The 5984-nt window shown below is 26.2% G+C and overlaps 1 pseudogene; it reads right to left on the bottom strand.

Moving 5' to 3' along the window:
• Positions 1-478: 478 nt before the first annotated feature.
• Positions 479-3524, bottom strand: LOC132936339 (uncharacterized; annotated as a pseudogene).
• Positions 3525-5984: the final 2460 nt, after the last annotated feature.

Here is a 5984-nt window from a genome sequence, read left to right on the forward strand (position 1 = left end):
TATTGCCTAAATCTGCTGGCGCGTTACTGTTAGTCATAGTAGTGTTATATGTCAGGGTTAATAAGGCTTTACCAGTAGTGAACTACCCTTACCGATAGATAATTATATGCATATATTATGACACTGACACATTATGTCCTGGGTAATAACTGTATTCTGTATAATAAATATTTGCACCTCTATTTTGTTACTTTCAAAAGGTTAATCTTGGAAATTATCTCATAAATAACTACATACAGTGAAACTTCTGTTTAACAAAGTCTCGGAGGAAAGTGGAACAAATAAATATGTATTACAGAGGAATTAGTTAAATAGAATAAACGCATAATTAACAATGAAGATCAAGGTTCTCAAAAATAAATCGTTAAATGGAAGTTTGTTACATGAAAGTTTCACTGTATTTGAGCTTTAAGGTTTTTATTTATTTATTTGGAGTAAAATGTAATATAAGAAAAACAGGTAGGTAACTAATTTAAGTATTAAGTATAAAATAATAGTTTTATTTAAGCCATATTCATTTTTTTGATTAATTTATTATTTTTCAGTCATTCTTCATTCTAAGTTTCTTCCCTCCTTTGCGGTCCTTGGCCCCCGAAAACCAACGGCTTAAAATACTTGAAATGTCTTTTCCTTTTACACCTTCATGTTTAGTAGTAAGTGCTTCTGAAATTTAAAAATTGAGTAACTAAAAAAAGGATTGACCAACAGTTACAAATGTTATAAAGTATACCTAGTAAGTATTTATAAGTGATGATAGAAGAAATATTAAGATTTTTTTGGCCATTCGTTTCCCTTCCAAACGCACTGTACATTAGTTGAACCTCTTTACAGATTATTTTAGGAATAACTGCTGTTAAGTTATCACTTACTTTTAAAGAGGTTTTCATATTGAGAACGATAAAACATTTCTGAAAATTGACAATACAAATTAAAAATGAATTAGTTACAATATTCACAAATTATAAGTATTCACCAATTTTTTTACTAGTTCAATGTCAGACTCTAACTGTCTCAAAATCTTTGAAACTTTCCAAGGTCGTTTTGGGCAAATCCATAATCATATTGTCATTAAGTATTTTTTCAATATCTGTAGTTTTATTTGGAACCTCAATTAATGCTCGAGTTATTTTTTGTTCTTCCTTGATTCGATATTCAATACTTCTTTTGAGTGATTCTAAATCAGATTTAGTAACTGTTACAGCATTATCTGAAATAAATAGTACAATGCTTAATTTAACAGTCCACTATATAGATACTGTATGTGTTAAAATGTTTATGTAGTATTTATTTATACCTGAGCGACCACATGTTGGGCAATGCTTCTTATTTGGTGCATATGTAGCTACAAGAAGAAATGTTTTTATTATTATAAATTATACAATGATTGTTATTATTTAATATTATCTAGTTTTAAAAAAACTAAATATTTAGAATTTTTAGATTCAATTAATTAATAAAAACCATAATTAATATGTGAAGTACATAATATTATATATAACAATAATTTATTGAAAGCAAAAATTTAGTCAAGTTTAGTAACTGAATTTATTATGTGTAAAAGGAAAATTAATTATATAATTACTATAATAATATTAATTACCATTACCATCAACAAGTCTTTTTTCAGTTGCAAAATTTAGTTTTTCATAAGACTGGGCTTTTTTTGAAGATTTTTTTTCTTGATAAATTTATTTTTCCCATAGACATTAAAGAAGAAATTGATGCATCAGAATGTATATTATCTTCATCTACAATAATATATTGAAAAACAAATTGATACAACTGCATAACTCAACTAAAAAACTACTATCTACTATCTTTCTTCGACAATTACATGACTCACCAAATTTATGGCTAGAGCGAACCATTTTCTTCGAAGGTTTTATTCCTGTTAACAATAATTGCCTTTCAGTTGACATCGAGGATGATTCAGATGATTCATTGTCAGAGTGTAGCTGTCCATCTGTAAAACAATATATATTTAATAATAATATAAATAAATAATAATAATTTATTTCTTGCAAACAACAAAATACAAAAGAAATAACAAATTATACAAGCAGCAAACTCCCCTATAAGCGTAATGCTTGTAGTGGGGATTAAAAATATGAGTTCAGTATAAATAGTATAGTTAATTAAAAATAGAGAAAATCAAGAAAAATTACATAGTAAATATATTTTTTTTTGTTTTAAAGCAAAGAATAGAACAAAATATAAATACATAGATAGTAACTGAAATTTAGAAAAAATCTATTTTTTTTTATAAATAACTTAAACATATATAGATTAAAAAAGTCAAAAATATTAATTTTACATAACATTTGCAACATTTGAGACCAATTTGTTTCTTAGAATGTTGCACAGGTATAATTAACATTATCTTTATAATGTGTATTATAATATAAATGATCCAACTGGGTAATGTTTTGTTTAAATCTGAATAAACTAATTAGGGTGTTACTTAGGTAAAGATTATCAATAGACATGAAATTAAGTTCTAAATACGCTAAATTGTTGCTATAAAACACAGGCTTAAGCAATAAAAATTTAATTAGTCTATTTAAAGTAATTTTTAGACGATAACTATGAGAGTCATATGTTTGACCCCTTAAACTTAACAAAACTGTGCCAACTCAACTAAATAAACCATTTCGTCTCTTTGTCCTTAATAAATATAGAAACTTACCTAAATAATGATCAGACCAGATGCTTTTTTTCAAAGACTTCTTTTTTGTTAAAATTTTTTTCTTTTCTGATGCTGAGGATATTTCAGATGATGATGCATCGCACTGATCTTTATCTGTAATAATATAAATAGATAATATTTGATTATTATATTTAGTGTAATTTAGTATATGAATATAGTTTAATTATAAAAACTACCATAGTTTGCTTTATGATCTGTAATTGTGGGATTCAATTTAATAAAAGATGAAATGTCTTTCAAATGTTTTTGAAGCTCATTTCCAGATAGCTCTTTAGGATTACACTCATCTTCAGAACTGTTAGGCTCTTCAACTGCACTACTATGTATTACTGAATTTGAAAATGCTAGAGTCATTCGCCTGACACCTTGCTCATAACTTCCTGAAATGTAAAATGAGATTAGATGCAAAACTTAAAAATACAATACCTGGTGCATATATATTTTAAGTATAGAAAGTAAATAATACAGATATATATTAAATATGTGAATACAAATTAATAAGATTACCAACAATTTAAGTTGATATATACTTACTAGCTTCTGTCATAATACTGATACCAAAGCCTTTCCAAGATTTTTTGGGATCAGACAAACTTTTGCTCATCTTATCGATTAAGGCATATTCTTTTTTACTAGGATATTTGCAATACAATTTGCTCTCCTTTATATATGTCCATGATATAGGTACAAGATCAATACAATGTTTACCATCAATTGTTTTATCATCAAATTGTATTACAACATGTGATGTATTCTTCTTATAACCATACCTGTTACCAACCATGGAATATTTAAATAAAATAACAAATGTAATATGAAAAATAAAATTATAACTTAATAATTATTTTATAATTAAATAAATACTTCATTTGTTTATGTTGTAATTTTAAAATTTGACAAAACTATATCAATATTTTGTAAAAGTATAGGTGCTTAATTATATAAAATAAATAATCATATATATGATAGAATTTGCATGGCTAATTTGATTGAAATTTTTTTTCTAATTTAAAATATAATAACTAATAATAATAATAATAATAATAATAATAATAATAAATATAATAATAAGTGATAGGTATAGTAGACATCATAATAGTTTTAGGAATCATGTAGTAATGTAACTGCATAACTCTGACTGCCTTTCTCAAAAAGAACACATTTTTTTAAAACATTATTTATTGAAATAATACTTTTTCTTCTACATAATTGACCCAATTTCATTATTCCTATTTCTGTTGATTTGCAAGGATATTTAAAAACATCAGTAACACTCTTGTACAAATATCCGTGAAAGAAAATACTACATTGTTTATTCTTAATTCTAGTAATGCTAAAAACTTCACCAGAATTCAATTTCACAATATTGTTAGGTTTTTTTATACTTAACTCAACTCCTTGTAAAATAATGCTTTTTAAATTAACTTTACTTTTAATGTCAGGGTTAACAATGAGACTTTTTTTCTTGCGTATAGCATTCTTTTTAGTCATCTCTGGACATGTTTTTTCTTCAGACATTCTTCTAACCAACTGTGCCAGAGGATTAGTTCTTCCACGAATTAGCCTTTTAATTCTTCCGAGAAAATTTTCAAATGGAAATGCAGATATATTTGATAAATTTGTATTTTCATGTTCCACATCATCGGCCAAATGTATTAAGTTATGACTGTTCATAATTTGTGAATCTGGACCATAAAATGAAGGAAGAAGCTCCACAAATTTCTTCAACAATTCTTTTGCATAACTCACATGTTTGATACACAATTCAGAATCATTTAATATTCTACACGCAACAACTAAAAGTAAAAAGTGATAATACATTTTTTTAGGTAGAATTTTTCGTAGGACTAGAGGTCCACAGTAGTTAAAAAAAAAACGAAATTGTGTTGCTTTCCAGTAATTAAATGTGTCCAAGTCTAATTTTTTTCTCTGAAATTCTTTAAGTATATGGTTTACAAACACTTTTAAATTTAAATTTAATTCTAGTATTCTTTTATTTTTAACGAGGAAGTTTGCATTTACGATTAACTCTCATCTTAGTACCAATTAATTGCTGTAAGATCCATTTCATAATACCAAGGTACAATAAATGCATGGAATCCAAAAAAACTGAGTACACATGGTCAAAGTTTGGTATATCAATCAACAATGTTCTTCCATCCAAATGATGCTCAGGTTGACGTTGCTTAATAAAACTACTCTTGGTGCGTAATTTGGAATTAATACTGGGTTAAACTCTTTTTTTATTTACAGTCTTTCCTCTGGTTACACAACGCTCACATGCAAAGAACCCTCCATGGCCTTTACATTTTTTAATGAATGATCTGGCTGGCGTATTGCAAGAAAACCCAGCAATTTCTAATTTAAAATTTCTTTGTCCAATATTTAAGCCATTTTGAACTAAAAATATTGTTTCTTGAACAAAATCTTCCAAAAAAGTATTTGAATTTTGAATTTTGTATTTGACTTAGTTTGTAGTAAGCCAACTGCTGATTTTGGTAGTTCAGTATGATTTTCTGATCGTAATATTTCAAGTAAATTTTCAATCATTTCAACCGTCATATTACTTCTAAATCGTACAGCAAAATTTCATATTTTTTCACGTAAACTAGGCACAGTAGTAGTAATATTGTAATTATTATTTCCTTGAATACAACTGTCTGTGCTTGATGAATGCTGTGATGGGGAAGATTGAGGTGACTGATAATTAAGTGAACTGCAATCTGATAAGTTTAAATACTCAAAGGATGAATCTACTAAGTGATATGAAGAATTGCTCGAAGAATTGTCATCACAATTATTTGTAGGATTAGGAGGGCTTAATGAATTTCTATACGTTGAAACTTCAGCAGATCGTTTTTGGCGATATTTTTTTAAACGGTAGTATGCAGCACTCATTTTTAAAATTCAAATAATAGGGAAGATGTACCTAGAGAACAAATTAAAAGTACCTATTTAAAAATTTAGTTCTGGTTTTAAAATGAAACAGATCCAAATCTAAAATAATACTAATAAATTATTATAATATATTGAGTTAAAGTATGTATATGAAAAAATAATGTCCAAATTAATAAATTAATAATGGAAACAAGTAAATTTAAACTAAAGTTAAATAAAAAAAGTAATAAGCTGTGTAAAAAAGAATAAGCCATTAATTTGAGTTATAAGTCTAAAATTAATAAAATATTTTATGTTATGTGCAAATCTATATTTTAAGAAACTAATAAAAATAAAAAAAAAGTTGACAAATAATATTAATTTTTGAACATGGCAGACA

Source organism: Metopolophium dirhodum, chromosome 1 (genome assembly GCF_019925205.1).
Source record: "Metopolophium dirhodum isolate CAU chromosome 1, ASM1992520v1, whole genome shotgun sequence".
Lineage (NCBI taxonomy): Eukaryota > Metazoa > Arthropoda > Insecta > Hemiptera > Aphididae > Metopolophium > Metopolophium dirhodum.